This window comes from Tyto alba, unplaced genomic scaffold (genome assembly GCF_018691265.1).
Source record: "Tyto alba isolate M040663 unplaced genomic scaffold, T.alba_DEE_v4.0 Super-Scaffold_2, whole genome shotgun sequence".
Taxonomy (NCBI): Eukaryota; Metazoa; Chordata; class Aves; order Strigiformes; family Tytonidae; genus Tyto; species Tyto alba.
Window position 1 is genome coordinate 55,205,876 of NW_024881282.1, and position 21,325 is coordinate 55,227,200.

The window sequence follows — 21,325 nt, forward strand, 5'->3', positions numbered from 1 at the left end:
ATACAGTACACATGGATGTATTCTGTGCTTATATATAATACATTTGTATTTATATTACTACTGCATAGCTTAACATCTATATAGAAACAGTAGATTATATTATCATACATTATCCGTTACATAGGCATATAAATTTTCTGTATATACATGTGTGCCTCGTGCAGTTTCTTTCTATACCTCTTTCCAGAACACCCTCTCTAGGAAGGGTGTATGCATTTTAACTGACTTACTGTTGCTGTGTGCTTCATCATATTTTATGTTTTCCAGTCTGAGGCAGAGCCTGAACACAAGCCAGCTGTGGTTGTAACAGTGTGTGATTCTGGCCTAGGGTCTGCACAAGTTATAGGCACACCTTAGTGTCTGCCTCCTGCTTAAAGTCACAAAAACTACCATGAGCCCTCAGACTAAAAGCTGATGTATGATTTTATTTTTTATGCTGACCTGAGTTGCAGTGACATCAGGTTTTTAAAATGAATGCACTTCTCTGCAAGTGCTACAGAACGAAGTCTCTAAAGTGATTCAGTTCCCTGTTACAGATTAAAAAAAACCCTTGTCATTCTACATCCTTCCAGTACTGGAGCACCTTCAATGTACAAAGCCCATTATTCAAAGTAAAAATGTTCATAGCTACCCTCCATGGATAAGAATTAAAAATGTATTAGTGATAGCAATTAATAATTTCCATGTGAATTTCAAGAAGCCAGCAGAGGTTCAGAGCTGTGTGTGCACGTGCGTATGTGCCTGTGTATGGGAGGGTGGCATTCTGTATTTTTCAGTGATCTAATTGTAAAGAAGAAATTAAACAATCTCATCTTTCTTGCATGTGTGTGAAAAGAAGTCACATATCTGGTTATTCATTCTGTTTCATTTGATAGTGAGACAGACCTCTGGGAGGTTGCATGTTATACACTCTCCTGTTCCAGCTGATAACATCTTGAGGTCTATTTAGCAATACTAACGGAAAAAGTTTTTAAGTATCATTTTTCACAAGAGAAAAAGAAAATTCTGCAAATACCTGATGGCATTTCCTGTGAGTCTTCTACTAACTGGGTAAGTGTCCTACTGGAATAGTCTGTTTCCCCCATGTGCCATTTGTCACACAGTTTCATTTGAACCTAGAACTTTACAGGTCCTCTTCTAAGCTTAGATACCTCTGCTACATTACAGTTTATGTCTTCTATTAGCAGAAACTGGATTTAAAGGGCATGTTTGTGACTGTGTGTCTTTCTGGCCTATGTAAGATTACATTCTGATTATGTGGGGTTTTTTTCTGGACTAATTTCTCTTCCATAAATATGCAACTCGGAGTTCTTTCATGTCCGTATGAAGGCTGGTGTGGTGTGCACACACCTTATCTCCAGCAAATACACAGGTTATTATCATGAAAATTGTATTGGTAAATCACCTGGCCACCTTCTGTAAGCTTTATATCAACAACTAATCATTGTCAGCCTATGTCTCACTCCACCCTCATTCATACACACAGATAGATCTGTTGCTAGCATAAATCTTTAATCCCAGTTCTGTTAATGAGATACGTATACTTCAATTTTTGTGATAAAATTCATATAAATATGATTAGACTGTAGAATTTTAATGATAAAATATAGCCAAAGCATGACCTATTGAGGTCAGTTTTCTCCATAAGCGTCAACCATATCTATGCCAGGGCCAATAAAATTCTTTTCTTTTACAGCTCCTGGGGACACAGAACACAGCACATTGTAACTACAGCAATAGACTCAACTGAAAGATCTCTATCAGGCATCACAGAGTATTTGAGGCAGCTGGCAGTTATCAGCTGAAGCAGGTAGTCAGTAGAAGTGTAGAAGATAAATAGATAATAGAAATGCAATCTGGAAAGCTGGGAGAGATAATAAACTTCTCTTCTAGAGGGGAGGTAACAATTCGGGTAGGTCACTGATGAACTCTACTCCCAGATCAGTGCTGTGTCTAATACTGCTGAAAATACAGTAGCAGTTCATTTCTGTCAGCTCTGAAGTAGTATTCAAGATGTTGTTGTAAATGCAGTTTGACATATTCTGTTTTAGAAATCACTATTGCACCAGAGTGAAGAAGGATCATACTACTGAAAGACAGGTGACAAAAATTCCAGGAATGCGATGACCCTCTATTAAATTACAGCTGCCAGAATAGAAAACTAGTTACACCCCCTTCTCATCCTACATGCTGCTGTGTCTATATTACACCCCCTTCTTATCCTGCATGCTGCTGTGTTTATGCTACCAGTGCAACCATTACTTAGTATTCCTGCTGTAGAGACTGTGGTCCTCTGTGGTCCTCTGATTTCCATTTTGTGTTATTTCTACTTGTCTTAAAATAACTGAACCAGTCTGTTTTCCCTGTCATGAGCACAGAGAAGAGAAGGTAAGGCCCATGTCTGTGTGTAAAAGAATGTCTTGTTCTTAGTAGCTGTATATTAAAACAGTCCTACAAAACATCTTTCTCTTCAAGCCACTGTTCTAATTCTCAAATTCCTGTCTATAGAAAATGTGAAATCTTGCATGAACATGCAAGGAAACTGATACCATTTGATAACTCTTCTTGCTGTGTTCTGAGATCTTGTAGGACTGTATTGGTGGTAGGGAGATAGCATCAGGAGATATTTTTGTGAGAGTCAGCACAGAAAAGAAGTCTGCCGATGGAACCTTTCCACCAAAGAGGTGCTCAAATTATTCCACTGACACCTGTTAAACCACTCAGGTGGACCACAGGAAGTAGCTGATGTCAGTGTAATGTGAATTCTAGTGCAGCTGAACAAAAAAAAAAAAAAAAAGAAAAAGAAAAAAATACTTCTGCTGCTCAATTTGCTTTGAAAGATGCTTTAAAAAAAATCTGTCTGTACCACAGGAGCTATAAACCATTCTGTGCAATTACACTGAAAGAGCATAAACCAAGACACATGCATCAAATATTTTTAGAGTATTAGCTACCGCTGTTAAAGAAAGTCCTAACCAGAAAAGTAACATATTATAGTCACAAAACCCATTAACAAAATTTAGATGTGTATGTGTTGCTGGTTGCAGAAATAATGTGCGTCCTTTGAAAAGTGTCTGTAATTCTTAAAAATTAACTGGTAGACATGTTTTTATTTTTTATGTATTGTTTTAATGTTTGTTCTACTATGCCACTGGACATGAATTACTTGTGTGCCTCTATAAATTCTGCCTCTAAGTAATGATTGCTGAGGATGTTTTTCCTTTCATATCTCATTCTATGACTGCTAAAACAAGAAAAGATCAAGGTTTTAAAGCTTACATACATCAAAAGTTTAAAATGACCATTTTTTATTTTAAGGCCTGATTTGTCTTTCCATTGTGCCAATACAATCGTAGTTATAGACTCTGACCAGCCTAGATCCATTTTTTTGTATCAACTTCTCAGTTTAGATATTATACTGTAAATTACTACCACTGTGTTATAAAATATGCCTAACCATTAGATTACAAAACTTTTTAGGTAGCAGGAGAATTTTCTTTCTGATTTACGCATTTTTATTTGTTTTTTAAAAAATATTAAAGAGAAATAACCAAAAAATTGCTTATTGGATAAAATTCTAGAATGTGCCTAAGTGTTTATTACATGAGTCCAGTATATCAGTAACTATTGGCTAACAAGATGCTGATGACATGTCCTAAAAAGTGTAAATAATAGGGTAGCATAAGGAGCCAAAAGTAAGAAAGCATGACGCCCAGGGAAGCATCCTTATAATAAGGATAAAACCAGATCTGTTGTACTTTTTTATCTCTCTCATAAATCCCTTGAATATTTTGGTATTTTTCAACGCTGTGATACTGAGATTCAACAGAAAAAGTAGAGAATCTGAAATTCAAGTACTGCTATAGGAAGTCTAAGCAGAGGGAGGTCTTAGTATCCCTTTCTAGTCAAGCTCCCTAATTGTGCATAAAAGCAAGCATCCTTCATTATCTGGTTGTGCTCAAAAATTAATTCAGTGCTCTGAACCTCAGGGGATGAAGATGTCTGTTCTGCATAGGTACATGTGTGAGATAACTCTTCAGACAACCATCATGGCTGAGCTTTCCCAAAGATATTTACTGTACCATCAGCGGAAAGGAAAAGGCTTCCTCCTTAAGGTTTCTGAATTTCCTCATAGAGGCACTTAACCCTCTAATTATATGACAGCTGGGATGCCTAAGGAGCTACATGTGGATCAACCTGCAGCTATAACAGCCCAAATAAGGCCCTTAAGAGTAGATTGGTTTGCAGAAACATTGTCAATGAGCATACTCTGATGGGATTGCATTCTGCACTCAAGGTAACATGAAAACACAACTCCTGAGTTGGTTTACAGAATGTCATGAACATCTTGAATACTGTGAGTATATTGAATGTGCAATTAGTCTTCAGTGCTTTCATTTGTGATTCATTGCTTTGAAAGCACTCGACTATGTGATCAAAATCATACATGAAGAGCTTTTACTTCTTGCATTTGTGTCGTCTTATTAAAATCATGGTTTACTTTGCAACTCTCCTCTGGGATAGTCACATTTTTCCCGAAGTGGGTAAAACCAAAGAAGTAGAAGTGTGTTTGGAGTACTAGTGCTCTGCATGCTTCAAAACTGTAAAAATCCTCAGCATATCATGTATTTGCTTTCTTTACTGATCAGGTCAAAAATGTAGTTTTACAAGATAAAGGTATTATGAAAGACTTAAGATGTAGCAATATGTTTCAGTTTTGGGAGCTATGTACCCAAGAGGTCCTTCTCTCAGCATACAAATCGACATTGGGAGACTTTGGAAGAAGAAACCACATAATACTTATGTGTGTAGTTCTACAGGGGAGTACAAGGAAGAACTGAGCTCTTTTTTTGGCGAAGGCCTCAGACGGCAAATCCAAACTCTGTTTTCCCCAATAGATACATAGCATGGCAACTCTGTTGGCAGGTGTTTACACATGTGCTCTTACTTCTTTTTGGTGAGTGTCTAATTCTGTAACAATTAGGCCTGCTGAAGCTTCTGCTGGTGCCCTGGGATCACACTATTCTGTTTCGGTTATTCTACAAAATCAGTAATAAAAATTTCTTTCTTCATGTTTCCATTTTATTGTCAGTCATTGTCTCATTGCCAGTGATATGTCTGTATGATACATTGTATCAAAATATCCACTTCTTATCAAATGGCTTGTATTCTGCTGCAGTTTATTGTGGTCAAGGGTGAGACTTCAGTGGAGATTAAAATGCCTTAGGCATCTATATGGAAGTGCTCAACACAGTTTTAGACAACAGAGTCAATGCTGTCTGTGGAGCCTAATCGGAGCCTTGTCAGCTGATGAACTGCTTTGCATATGTTTCAGTGTGAGCTGGGTTGTTCTCTAGGCTCCATCTGAACACAGAGATAAAATACAGCATCTTGTAAAATGTACTGTCAGTTTCTGTGTCTTGCAGTTCTCTAAAGAATGCAACTCCTAGAAACTGGAAAAATATGCTACTGTAATCATCAAGTTTCTGATGAAAATAATAAAAAGAACTTTCCCAAGTTTATCCCAAAGATAAATTACGATTCCATGAAATTGTCAAATCTCTTATCTTTTGCTGTGACTTGTGCGCATCATACACCTCTATACTCTAAAAGTGGTAACACATATTTGGCCAAGTAAAAGCAATCTTGGGTAATCTTAGTGTGCCTTTATCCTGAAAATGTGTATCAATGTAATGATGTCAGTTCTTTAATCTCTCGGGTTTATTCAATACATTTAAGATATTAACAAGATTATTTGAGTTGGTAGCCTGTGATAATGGGAGACTGCATTTTTTGATGCAGAAGGTTACTCTGAATTCAGTGTCTGAATGTCTTGCTTACCTGCTTCATGTGAATAAAAAACTTTCCTGCAAACATAGATTTTAGTTTCCTGTGAAGTGACGGTACATACTGGAGGAAGGGGAGTCATCTGCTCCTTAGCCTAAAGATTTTTACTTCTCATAACACCAACAACCTGTTTTGTTTTAGAGCATTGGGTTAATCTGAAGATCAGCAGCTAATATACCAGAGAACAGGTTTGAATCCAATCATCAGATAAAAATGGAAAGCAATACCGAAGGACACAATTCAAGTTATGGTTTGACTAAGGTTACACAAGGTGGCTACTGACCCAGGACAACTACAGAGGCAGAGCCCAGACAGCTGCAGAACGGTGGCAGCCAGCCAGTATTCCCAAACAGATGAAGATGAGACCAAAAGGAGGAGGACTTAAATCTCAGATACTAGCTGCTCTAATACAAAATAAACAAGCTATATAAGAACCTTACATACGAGACATGAGTTGCAACAGCTAGTTGGAAACAAAGGTCTTGAAGTTTCTTATGCAACTTTTCAAATAGAAAGTCTCATAACCAAAGTATTTTAAAAATATAAGCTTTTGAGACATATTTAGTTCTAAAAATTGTACACGCTAGGTACATCATAAACGATCTTTGTCCTCAAATAGGTCGTGCACTGAGTCATTAAAGAAAGGCCATGACTTCACAGGCACATTTCAGTTTATGCAAACATAATCCTAGTTATCCCTCTTTGGCTGGGAATTAAGATCTGCGAGCCCAGGTATATTGTTTTTAAGATCACAGCTAGCCCATGGTTCATGATGATATACTGTGTCTTGTACACTTTAATTGTTCTTTGAACAGACAAAAACTATTTATGAAAGCCCTGTTTCTCTCTGAAAGTACATTTTTTTTCAGTTATAATATGTAAATTGTGCACGTCTCCACTGGCTGAAAAGGTTACTTTTCCTATCCTATTTATAAAGCATAATAATGCTTTGCAAAATAGTTGCAAACCCTGACACAAAGGCCTGGCAATTGAAAACCAGACAATTATACAGCTCAAAGGGGAGAAGAAATGCAGTACAAAAACATCTCTGCAGAGAGCCCATAGCTGTCTGTGACCCTCCCCATTATTCTGTGTATGACATACTCAGGTAGTTTGGATTAGCCATGGAGACAGATGATGTCAGAACCATTCCTCTAAATCTTTTCAACTTTCTTTTATGAAAATATGCTATAGAGCTGTGGCATCAGATATGAAGCAACCCCTTATGTAATTTTTTTAATGTTAGTAGAATTATTTTTCATTAAGTTTTAAGTTATGTGTGCAGTATACTATGCATATTTTTTTTTCCTATTGAATCCAAAAATCCTCCCTGATAAGGGCATCCTTTCTCCAAGTACTTCTTAAAATAGAATAGCTTGATGCTGTGGTTAGCACTTTGACTTTGAAGAAAACCAGGGAGATGCAAACAAATTCTAGCAAGTCTGGAAGTGGTGTCTGTATACTTCAGAAATGGTTTGACTCATTAGTAGATGAACAGACTGCACAGAGAGCTGGATCTTTGAAAGAAGTGAGTGAATTAAGGGCAGAGTATTACCCTGTAGCTCCCATTAGACTGCACATTAACCAGATAGATCCACAGATATTTCTGTCCCCTACAAATCACTGGAACAATGGATATAGGTTTTATATAAAACCAGCACGTCCATAAAAAGGAATGTAGGAACATTTTAAAATTACTGCAGTTAGAATGGCCAAAGCCTTTGAATACAGCTTTGTCAGGATTTCTATTCTCAAGAGCCTACCTATTCACAAATCTGAGGTAGCTGAACATCACAGAGCTCAGTTTCCTAGTATGGTTATTTTCTGCTCAGTAATCATACAACCATTTGACAACTTCCATATAAAAATATTTTTTAATATATCTGATGGAAACTATACTTGATCTTAGCTGGGGGCAAAAAAAATGGGTAAGATGACCTGTTACCTATGATTGCAGCCACTGTTCCTATCCTTTATCTTTCAAGCAGGGATCAGTTGTAATGACAGATACAGTGAAATCCAGCAGTCCTTTCAAAAGGGCGTGTAGTGTTCTGTGTGTTCAGGAAGGTCATAGGAAAAGTCAGCAAGGTCCCAAACACAGCACATGAAAGAGTTCAGTTGCCAGTGGGGAGCCTCTGCCAGGCACATTTTGAATTTCAGTTACTTTATGTGAGATCCATATGACCAAATGGAACTTTTGCAATGTAGCAGCTACATCAATGCTAAGCATCTAGGCTACCATTATTCTCAGTGGTTAGAAATAGGCATGTGAAGAACACAGTTAATTTCAGCAAAAAGGTGTAAAATGGGTCAGTGGAATTGTGTTCTGGAACTGCCCATATGTCTCTACTAACTACAAAGACAGCCCAGGGTGTTAGTAAAGTTATAAACATCTGCAGTTTAAAAATCTAAAGTTAAGTGAAATTACTTCCATCCTAACTTTTCCCTTGTTTGCAGATTGCCATTCTTTTTTGGGGGAAAAATTGATCGGTGGGCTCAAACCAGATTTGTCATACTGCCTTTAGCTGATTTTTGACTGCTCAATAGTATACTATATCCACTCTGTGTCCTGTAGTACAATGACCTATCACAGGCTTCCAGTTTTGGCTGATAGATCTGCATTAGAAAAGCACATTATCAGTTAAATTTAAGAAAATAAAAACAAAAAGCCATTAGATTATGCATAAGAACTTATGAATTTCCAGAGTAATGGACTTTCTTCTATAGTCTCCAACACTGAACAGTGACAAGGATGGAGAAGACATGGATTGTGTTGACTTTCCCAATTTTACTTTAGATGTGGTAAGACAAATTTCATCCTGATTCTGCTTGCCCATCAGTGTATGCCCCTAAACATAAAGACTTAAAACTTTGTTGGTCAGTTCACTTTCACTATACTTGAACTGCAGGTTACTACTTTTATGTACTCCATACAAACTATTACTTGAGAAGCGTGCTTTGAATAAATCCTGTAGTGTGGATGTAATATCAAATAGATGAGAAAAAGTGGCATGATTTTGCTGCACTCACATTTTGTGCAAAGTGTAAAGAATCTACTTACAGATGGCTTGAACCCCCATAAAGCTCTGCAGAAGTGGGAGTGGTTTATGCATTGACAAGTCCAAAACTACTGCTAATGAACCCTGGGCCAGCTGTGCAGCTACCATACACCTGCCCATCGATGGCAATCTGTGATATTCATGGAAAATGGTTTTCTCCTGCATGCAGCATCTCTTTGCCAAGTGTATGCAGACTTGGCACGGGTAGAAATATTTAGTGCTCAGCTATTTTCTGCTTTGATAGGAAATATTGGTGTTTGGTGAGTTTTTTCTCCCACATATGAAAACTATATTCTCTATATCTTACAGTCTTCATCAAATACTTAGCTAACCATAGTTACAAAAATATAGTGAAAGAAGTAATATTTATTCTTGTAGTGATACTGATCATTTAGAATGATCAAATAAAATAAGGCATGATTTTCAGAGGGGGGACAAATTGGATATATATATAATGAATTCAATTTCTGTTTATTTCTCAGTGAGAATTTTTGAAGGAAAGAAAGATGGAAAAATTGTAGACATTTCTTTTGAGCAAGCACAGTGAGACTGATTTGTTGTTTATAAACCAATGCTCATGTTTTGTTAAGCATATATGACTAAACAATTAATTTTGCATCGTAGAGAACTGTGTTTGTTTAGTCCTTTGTCATATATTTCTGTCAATATCCTGAATGAAAGGGGTGAAGATAGATTGGAATAAAAAATTAAACACGCACACACCCCCCTATAAAAAAAAAAAATCACCAAAAGTTCTCTACATTGGGGTAATATTTTTGGTAATTTATTGGTGTTTGTTTGAGTGTTTCATTTTGGTGGTGTTACAGTAATCTTTATTGTGAATGACATCAGAAATTTTCAGATTAAAATATGAGTGCTTTTCTAAATCTTAATAATGAAAGATCAATAAGCGATTCTAAAATTACTTGTGACAGATCTCAGCAATAATAGAGGAATATAGTTTTCAATTCACTTGTGTACTTCAGTTCATTTATGTCAATGAGACTGATCATGTTTTAAGGCTGTACAAAGAATTGATTTTTCAATTTAGCTTCTGAATTAAGCAATAGAAATAATTTTTATTCTGAGAAGCCAGTGTTTTATGTTTCCTTTTATTTTTTTTTACTTTAGGTCCCAGACTGATAAAGAAAAAAATCAATTAGTTTGAGATCGAAGTATTGTATGGTCTTGTATAAACAATTTTATTGGAACACAGATAAGAAAAAGCAAAGGAGAAGATGGACCAGATCCAGACAAAGTTGCTGGAGAAAGCCACATATTTTTTTCTCTTGAAGTGTTAGAATGTCCACTTGCATTGTGCAGCCTCAGTTTAGTTTTCAGTTCACCTTAGGGGAATTAAACCTTAACCTCTTCTAATCCTAACTGCCAAGCTGCAAATGGTTTTGTAAACAGAACATTTCTAGCAGAAGTAACAGAAATCTTATCTTCTCTCTTTTCTACATTACCCTCAGAATATCTGTAGCCTTGGGAGAAGGTATTAATTTAACCTGTGAAACAGCCTGTTTCACATTCCTACCCTCAGAATCAGAAAGAGAACAGATCTGAGTTCAGACAAGCACTGTAACATGTGGGATGTGGAGAATGTGAAGGCAGGGAAATTTATGGGCAGGATATCCATATGCTGGAAGTACTCCATTTTACACAAGACGTCATCACTGTGTCAGAGAGAGCAATAACTTGATAGTATTGGGTTCAGAAAACCTTTTAAGAGCGACTAGATTTAAAAGCACTAATACAAAACAGCACAGCAAAAGGTAAATATGATCTCCCATCTCTGTTTTGTACTCTGAAGTTAGGATGCTAACCTAGGGTCTGGGAGAAAGATGGATATTTAGGCAGGGACTGCCAAATTTTGTATGAGTGTCAGGAGCACTAGATTAAGCAGGCGTAATGATAATTCTACATTTGTTTGTAATGAAATTTTCAAAATTCTGGTAATGAGCACATTTGGCTTGCACTCACATCATTTTGAAGCGACTTAAAATGCATTTTTTGAAAAATTTGTACTTTGTGAAATCATCATCAACATCATCAGCATCCAGCATCTCTACTCATCCCAGCTCATCTGACAACAGCCTTAGCCGCAGTCCTTCAATGGATTAGGATGGAACAGAATTAAAGCATACCATTGGGAACACTTGGCACAATAAGGGTGTTTGATACAGGGTAGATTTCATTTTACATCATGTTGCTAAATTACTGTAATTACAGGAAAGGTCAGAAGAACTATTTCTGGTTTATCAAATACACCAAATGTTGGAGTTACAGAATTAAATTTTTTGACTTAAAAAATTGAAATGCATAAATGCAGATTCAGAAAAAACTGTTAAAATGCTGATGCATTGCAAATTTTAAACATGACTGTGTGAACAAGGACAATTTGACAACACAGCAGTCACTCCCTCTAGACCTCTGCTCATGGGATTTAGTGACTTCCCTTTATTTTTGACAGACTTTGTTTTCTTTGTCATGTCTCTCAATGTGTTTCATAGACTGAGCAAAGGGACATTAGTCAGAAATGCAACAGATCCTATTTCCTTCCACATTAGTACCTACTTAATACAAAACTCTCCCTTCTCCCTGTCCTATCTACACACAGAAAATTAAGAATACGTGATTTTACATAACCCAATGGTTTAAAAGTTTAAAAGTTTGTAGATGGAATTAGAGGATGGATTAAATCAAAATAAGTAAGAGGAAACAAGAGATCATTTTAACTTACAATGTTATATAAACTTGCTTTTGAAAGAAGGAACATGAATGATGTAAATTATATTTGTTTAATCTGAACAAACTCTTGATTATGCAATTTCAAGGTTTCTAGGGAAGTATTGAAAGTATCTTACTGAGAACTGAAAATTTTGTTGAGAGGAAGTGTGCATATACAGCACCATCAGAGGTTTGCTTTTTATAGATCTCAGAAACAGGATTTCAAAGGATATCTTTGGGAATCAGGTTCAATCTCCTGCTATTACTGACTATGTTGCTACAATAATTTTTAAGATTTAGACATCTATATTAAAATAAACTTTTCTTCCCAGAGTTCCTCAATATTTCCTTCCCACAGGTCCTCACTTCAGATGGATGAATTTCAGAACTTCTCCTCTTTGATAACTGTAATGATCTCTTTATACACAAATAGAGAACAATATCAACCACATCCAAGGTTTCTGTTTACTCTCTTCTTATTCACATATTTATCTTTATTTTGTCAACGTTCTTTTTAAATTAAGGTCTGACTTACCTTTTTGAAGAGATGTCTTCTTTTTCTTTTTTTTCAGGCTGCAAGTTGCTCCCTGTAATTAATGGCCTATTAGATATTTATTGACTCAAAAAAGGATAAAACTTATTAATTCAAAGAACTCAAGATGTAAATTTGAGAATTAAATATTATCTTTCACTGCACTGTGTAGTTAGATTAACCTGTCCATTAAGAAGGGGTTTAATACAAGCATCTTCATTAATTTATGGAGTTTATACTGATTCTTGACTGAGGCCATTCACAGCAGTAGTCAACCATTGATCTAATAATAGTCTTAGGGTGACTCACACACAAAACTGTTTTTGAAGTACACCATAAAATTTATGCCAAAACCCAAGTAGCTATTCCCGTACAAGTTGATAAACCTTTGCTGCATTTGCAGAGGCCAGGCAGATTCCCTTCTAGCACATTTTTTCCCTACAACTTCCTACACAAACCAAGAATATAATTCTGATCTCCTTCACCACTGAGTTCCCCATTCCCTGCAACTATTCTAATTCAGATAGTAGTCTTCATATTGCTCTGATGGAACGATGTCTCTTGCTAAGACTTTTAGAAGTGATTTTCCATAGTGCTCTTAGACTGAATTTGGGGTTCCCTACTTTCCATTCTTGAAACAGAAAAAGATATCTAAACCTCAAAAGTCACATACTCTTCTGTTACTTCTGACACTGGAGATGTCTATATTCAATTAGCATCTCCCTTTCAGTCTCAGGCTTTGTACACGTATGGTTGCAGAATTACTTTGTCTTGAGCAGCACTGCTTTTTCTAAATCTGAACTCCATTACGATTTAGAAACCTAAAGACCATTTCCCAAAGGTTCCAATCTAATAACTGTACATTGGACAATCTCATGAACTGGCAACAGAGAGTTCAACCTATGCCAAGGTACAACTGCTTCCTTCAGAAACCATGTCTGGGAAAAGAGATGTGATTGCTTTGGGTATCACTATCAGCTCCAAGCTAAGCAATAGCTTTGTTGTGAGGACATTTGTTTGAGATATGAAAGCTGTGGATTTAAGTTTGTTGGAGTTGAAGGGAAATAAATAATTCTCTGCAATAAATTTCTAAAATGGCCTATGTTCAAAGGGTAGGTAACATCAAATGTGTTTTAAAAAAGGTGAACCCTGCTTGACCATTTATGTGTTTAGCCTAAGGGAAGGACTTAGAACCTGAATCCAAAATGCTTAGAGAAGCTTCTTTAGATTTAAAATTAAAAAAAAAAGTTAAAAGTGATCAGTCAAACATACTTAGTAACCTTCCTTAGACCCTTTAGACTGCTCCAGACTTCCATACTGAGGCTGTGTGACCCATGAATAGCTAAACCTTCCCATGTTCAGTGACTTTCTGCATCACCTGTAGCACAGACCAGCATCCCTACTCTGACAACAACTGGTGACACCTGTACTTGTAAACAGCCAGGGAACACTCTTCAGCTCTAAGGCCTACTAACAATAGACTGGCCACATCCAAACAACATTCTTGACCTTGGGCCTGTGCATGGAATGGTATCCTTGGGTCCATAGATATAATAATGACTTCTTGTTTTCTTTATTTTTCAGTAATTATATTTGAAATAATGAAAGAATTTGCATCCCAGAATGTTGTTTTCAGAGCATGTTACTGAGGGCATCTGTTATAGGTTCTGGGTTGTAGTAGACAGGCCTTGTGGGTGTGTTCAAGATACAAGACTTTCTGGAATAGTGCTGGAGGTGGGAGGGATGGGTAGTAGGTTAGGAGAGGATAAGAGGGTGGAGAGAGCTCTGGATGCGGGAGTGACTCTTGGCTCATGCAGTCCAAGCATTTTCTAGGAGAGTGCTAGATGGTACAGGTGAAAATCATGCCAGAGAGTATGTTAATAATTAAGTAGTATGAGTGGTTGGGTTCAGAGTTTGAGCTTGCTCTCTAGTCCTATTTTGTTTAGCACTGTAGATATAGCCAATTGAGATAAGGTTTTACTGCTGGGCTCATTTTCCCCTAATCCAAAAATATGTTCAAACATGGCTAGATAAGGAGAACGAGGCAGATAACATCAGGCTGGTTTCAATAACAAGGATTGAACAAAGGTAGCAAAAAATACTTGTTTTTCCCATTCACAGCTGAAGTAAACTATGATTTTACCCTCTGCTACACATACATGTTTAGTGTATTTTATTAGAATGGGAATAGTTCAGGGACACCAGAGCAGAGATAGAAAGTAAAACAGGAAAACAGATCACGGAGGTGAAAAGAAAGAACTATGAATATGTTTTATATGGAAGAACTATGAACATGGTTATAGAAACCCAGAACTATAGAAATGAGCGAAGAGAAGTCTTAAAAAGGGCTTTCATAAATACAACAAAGATTTAAATGGCATCTTTTTCCTACTCCCACAATAGATCTTTAAGAAGAGCTATTGACATTAATACTGAATTTTATTCGGGTGTTTGTTTTAAATAGAAAATCAAAGTAATAAATGAGTCTAGAGATATGTCAGTAGAAGAGAAAAATGCCTAGTTTTTAAAAATGAACTGATGTATCTTTACCAACCCTGGTGTCCAAATACATTTGTCTTAAAAATTATAAAAATAAATGTCATCCTGATTCTTTGAAAGGTCTTGAGATAATGTGTCCATAAAGTACAATAAAATAATAACTATTCAGGTTCATTCATAATATAACTAAAGAAATATGTTGGTTTAATTACTTCTTAATGACTTTAGGGATTTTTGCATTATCACTTTATTTTAAGTGATAATTTTGTAGACTGCCCAATTTATTCTTATTCTTATTCTTATTCTTATTCTTATTCTTATTCTTATTCTTATTCTTATTCTTATTCTTATTCTTATTCTTATTCTTATTCTTATTCTTATTCTTATTCTTATTCTTATTCTTATTCTTTTCTTATTCTTCTTCTTCTTATTATTATTATTATTATTATTATTATTATTATTATTATTATTATTATTATTATTATTATTTTATTGTTCTTATTATTCTTATTATTCTTATTCTTATTCCTACTACTATTATTTGTATATCTTTGTTTGAAAATTATTGTAGAAAATTCACTAATGACAACAGAAATGACAAGAGACTTTGCAGTTGTCAGGTTTACAAAACAAAGTAACAATGCATATTGTATAATGTGATAACTAAAGAAAAGTAAAGTAATTGCAATTGTATTTAAATTCAGTTGTAATAGTGTCTTAAAAATGCGGAACCTTTTTATTGCTCCTTGAAAATGTATCTTTTTATGTAATTTTCCTCACAAAACTCCATGCTGTTGGTTTTGTGCTCTATTTATTTAAATTAATGTTAAATCACTTTTTTTAAACGTTATAGGTGATTACCAATTACATGTTTATACTATTTCTTTCAATAAGACAAATTTAGTGCTGAGACTACACCCTCAACCAGGTGCATTGTCTACAGTAGAAATGCAGATCTGTGGAGGACTGAACTGGCAGATCATTCTCCATGAAGTGTTTTTACATTTCAGTTCCACTGTGATTTCCGAGAGTTAGTGTGAGAGGTACTTCACAGAATAATGGCCTGAAGTGAAGAAGTGCTGATCAAGCCTTTTGTCAATGCAAAGTAAATCACCAGCCCGCTGTTTTTAGAATCCCATGGACATGACTTTATAGTGTGACTCTGAGAAATCCTCTTTCTAATTTTTCAGGGGGATGAGCAAATCTGTGAGAAATGTTTGCTGAGAAGTCAAGAACCCAAGTTGGGAAGGAGGGATAATATATAACTTTAACACATTTAATTCCTTTGACTATCCCCGCACTATAAATCTATCCACTTCTGTCAAGGGCACTAGCCTGTTATTTTTTAGTGCATTGACAGCCATATAAAATTGCAAAGGTACTGAATCGAGTACATTATTTACTAGCAAAGATGACAGTGAGAAAAGCTTGAATGGCAGCTCTACATCCTGCATTAGCATCTAAAGACAAAAATCTGAGAACAAATCTATCGTAAGGGCTTTGTAGCATAAGGACCTCTCTTTCATACAGTAGCTCAGGTACTGGGTACTGATGAGCCTGAGAAATCCAAGTATCTGCTGTGCGTAGGAGAAATTGTGCTGCACTGCTTCTTCCGAAAGTAAGTTATTAACACAAAACTCAATAAACTGCTTAAGTGCAGTGTGTGTATACTATATTAAAAGGCCGTTACTCTGTCTAGCTTAAAAAGTTCTCTTATCTGTGTAGATAAGATGATGATCAGCCTTAGCCACCCAATCAATTAATTTATTCAGATCATGGCTTTGTCCAAATTCTGCTTGCTACTGTTTCATAAGTTGCTGCCTTGGAGACCCTAAATTGTGAGGAAACATAATTTAAATTAATTTCCTCAGCTATGTGCAGTTCTTCACCTCAATGAACGGAGACAAATATTGGCCCTATATGACTATAAAATCATCTTTTTCGCAATTATATAACAATAAATTCATTTTAGAACTAAACAACTTGCTGCCAAAGCTCTTTTTTTTTGCTGGGCTAAGGTGTTATTTTCAGATAGCAAGAGAGACTGTTTTGTACTGCAATTGAGCGCTCTCCACAGGTTTTATTACTTGACAGTGAGACCAGGAAAACCCTTCTCTGTCCTTTCATCTTAAAAGGCAGGGAATGTGCTCAAATGAAGTGTACAAATATCACTGTGAGAGAAGCAAGAAGGCCAAATGCACTGACTAGGATTGGGGAGGGTTGCTGTGAGACTCGGTGATGAAACGTCCTTTGTATTAATCCTCTTCATCAGGGAAAGAATACACTTCACACAACAGATGTCTTGACTCAAGGTGTTTGGGAGACTTTGTAAATCCCTTGCCAGGACAAGTGTGAACCATTTTGGGGATGAGAGAGAAAAAGCAGATTAATAAGAAGGAAAGGGACAACTCAACAGCAGATAGATGTTTATCTGAGAGGTACAGCACTACATGTGATTCAGAGCAGAAATTAAAATTCTTGTCTCATTCTGCTTTTTAGAGCAGAAATCTCATCTTGAGAAACTCTGATGAGGAGAAATTATTTCTATGTGTAATTGTGTAAATAAGCCTAGCTATGTTGGAGCTGAATTTGTCCCAAAATTTTATTTTAATAACTGTAATATTTCCAAGTGTCTGGGAATGAATATTTGACTGCAGATATTTTCCTTGATGTCTTATATGTTATTTGCAACTAGTTGTGGTAAAGTTACTGGCATTTTTCCTGATTATGTGACTGTATACCCACAACATTCTTTTGCTAGCTAAAAAATCAGTTAAAGTATCACACATCACATGATTTTTATATGTTTTGGCCATACCCAAAGAAAGCATTTCAATGGATGTCCTTCAGTAAACAAAAGAGTGGCGTTATTGTCTTCTGAAATATAAAACTGAGCTTTTGTTTACTTCCTGTGTAAGATGACTACATTTTACAAATAGCTTTGACATTTCTTCTCATGGATAATAAATCTACCATTATTTTCTAGAACCTCCTTATTTTTTAATTTGAATTTGAATTTCATGTTTAAGGAAAAAATGTATAGGATCAATAACAATCGGACCCACATTTATTTAATAAATTGTGAAAACTACACAAACAGTAATTTATACCTGAGAAAAGGCTGATTTTTCTGGTTAACAAGTTGACAATTCCTATTGCTAATGATTGACTTTCTATCACTATAACCTATATTAACACCATATTAGTATATTGTAAAAGCTATGTATGCAAAGCTTCATATTAAATGTCAGCATATTTTATGACACAGCTTTTTATCTATTACTTTTCTAATACGGTAATGGAGCCTGGTAATAGTAAAAATAGCATGGGTAATAAAAGCAATAAAAAAACAAGGGGTGGATACATGGATAGAAAAATCTATTAAATAATTGCTTACATAGCAATGAATTTGAACAAACAATTCCATAACCATTTTTTTTCTTTCTGTTTGTGAATTATTTCTACATATTAAAAACTCAGAACATCACATAAAGAAACAAATAAGTGGATGTACTTGCAAGCATTGTACCAAAATGTGTCTGAAGCTGATTCTGAGCAGCTGCAGAATGATATAGGTGACTAACCATTTAAAACTGCAGATGAAATTCAGCACCAATAATTGCACAGAAATGCACACAGAAGGAAAAACAATCCTAGCATTAGATACAATGACATGGATCGGTGTAACTGTACTTAGAAAGAGATATTGAGAGCTTTTTGGTTAGTTCTCTGACAATTTGAGCTTGATGTTCAGTAATGGTCAGAAACCAATAGCAGTGATACTATTTATTAGCAAAGAAATGTAGAGCAAAGCAGAAAACATAATTAGAGCATTGTGTAAAAGCGGTATTTGCAAATTGTGAATATTTAATGAATTTCTGGAAATGCAAACACATAAAATCCTCCAAACATGTAAAAAGCATGGAAAAGGGCGTGTGACGTGACAAGAAGTAAGAAATTGCTTAGGACAAATGAAAAATTAAATAAAGACCTTGGGGTTTCTAAATTCTGATTGCTCTCCATTCAGATAAATAATTTCCAGAGTACATGTTTGGCATGTTTCTTTATCAAAAGGAAAAATAATTTAGTATGTTTCATAATGCTTTTTAGGATTGTATGTATTTGCTCTAAATTAGGTGTTTGAAAAGTAAACACCTAAGTCTTAGCTGTTCACGTTAGCTATGCTATCTAATCATTAGGGATAAATAGACACTACAGAAGAGTTTCATCTCACATTAACATCATAATCCAAAATTGTGCCAATGTCTATTTCCATCCATGAATTTTAAAGATGGCTTAAAGCAACTACCTCAGCTACAGTAATGTACTACTGGTTTTTCTGCCATATATATGTGCTCTTGCTTATTTACTGTATACATGGCATCCATATCCATATAATACATATATAACATCTATATAAAATACACAGATAACAACTCAAGGACTTTTTTGGTGTGTGCATAGATGATAGCTCTTTCATCTCCAACGCTGTCCCGAAGAAATCATCTACAAAGTTGAAAGGTTGCTCAGTTTTCACTTTACTTCTGTGATGGCTAACTTGTCATCAACTGTTGGCCATTATTTTATTATACAGACATCCAATGGACTAGGAATGAACTACATAGCAGTTTATACAAGAAAAGCCTGAAAAAACAGTATCAGTTGGGGGATGCAAAGCTATTTCTAGCACTCATTTGCAATAGCAATGGAGAGAGTTTGCATACTGTATTTACTACTCATCTCTCTATGATGTCTGCTTATTTCAAACAAGATTCTACTGTTTCAAGACATGCTAGTAAATACAGAGAAAAGCATGACTTCTGTGGAGTGTGATGATTTGAACAGAATGTGAAGACATGGAGTAGTAATGGCTAATGGGTCATAAGTTAATGAAATAGTTTTTCAGTTTCCTTGCAAACTGTGGTGTATTTTACTATTTTTGAAAAAAATCTGAGTGCGAAGACTTTCTTGCAAAAATTTTAATTAAAGTTCAAAGCCAGTTGTAGTAAGAGCCAGTTCTAGCCAAAGTATCACATTGTATATGTAGGTAGGATTTTGCTGCATGTTTTTATTAGTTTAAGACTGTAGAATTTCCATTTTTACTGTTACCTGAGAAATCTGTTTCCAGCATAGTTTGTTCATGATGATACTAACCCATTGTAAGTACATAAAATTTGTTCTTCAGACATTGCATAGCCTTCCTGTCAGATTTTGAAATGATTTAATACAATTATTGTTGACTTTAGCATGCTTAATGATTTGGAACATTTTGGGATTAACCATTTGCATATTCCTAATGGAAAAATTGTGAGATATTTCTCTGTCAGCTGTTAGCCAGTCATGAATATCACCTTACAACATTTGGACAGAAAGGCATTATTTTTACCATATTCCCTTATCACATGTTTTTGCTTCTTGCCTTCCTTACAGGGGAGCCACCCCTATAGCCCCCTTCCCTGCTACCAAAAATCCCCGCCACTCACTCAAACCCAGGACAGCTTAGCACTAACATGTATCTTAAACTGGAATCATTAAGCTGATGTGAAATAGCTTGTATAAATATGCTTTTTATTGTATATTTTTGCACAGCACAGTAAGGTTGCGAACCTGAACCTTTGATATTTGGTAGAAAAAGTCCAACTTTAAAATACAGGAATATGATCACGTCAAGTGAAAACAGAGTCTTATGTTAAAGCAGGAAAATAAGAGTATCAGGAATAAGTGCAGATTTAGGTACAGAAGAATATTCAGTAGGATTAATGATTATTCTTTTAATTCCTAAGCAGTGAATATAAAAGTTATTTTATTTCAAGCCATGATTATTCTTTATATCCTGTGCGAACTGGGGAAAATGTACAGTGACTTGTAGTATAGAGAAAATAATTTTTGTTTGTGCTAGAATCAGAAATATGAAATATGTGGTAATTTCATTTTTGGAGTGTCCCTTTTGTTATGGCAACTCTTACATTTTTCTTTTATTAAGTAAGAAATATTATCTTTCATCTTAACAATGCCTTGCTCTTTTACTTGCTAATGAGAAAAAATGCCTTCCACAGCAAATTTAGTTGTAAATTTTGTCAGTATAAGTCTTCCCTATTTAACATAGTTCTTTCCTAGGCATCTCTGTGTTCAGGGTATTACAGAATGCCATTGGTATTTTTGTAATTTTCTGTGATATTATTAGTATGGTGTCAGTATATACATGGGACATCAACACTGGATTTAGACAGAGAAAGAACAAAAAAGCAAAAATGCTTTTCTGTTCCAATGAGTTTAATAAACTTTAATGAATTCAGAACTAAACTTCTGGCCAGTAAATGGAATGAGAGGATCCTTCGGAGGGAACAGTTTATTGCAAAATTCAAATAAATCAAAAATAATTCAAAACAACATAATTTCCAGATTTTTCCTTATTAAAATATTTTTCCTTTGCAAACTGAGACCTATATTTATAATATAACTAGTAATTTATATTTAAATAATTTATAATATAGCTAAAATAATTAATATTTTTTGAACCTCACTACCTCTTTTCTCAAATTAATACCCAAAACATGAGACGGGTGTATGATCAAAAAAGATCTGTGTCCATGTCTCTTGTTGCATTTCATTTTCCACATATATAAATACTAACTGAAAAAGAGATTTTAACCTTATC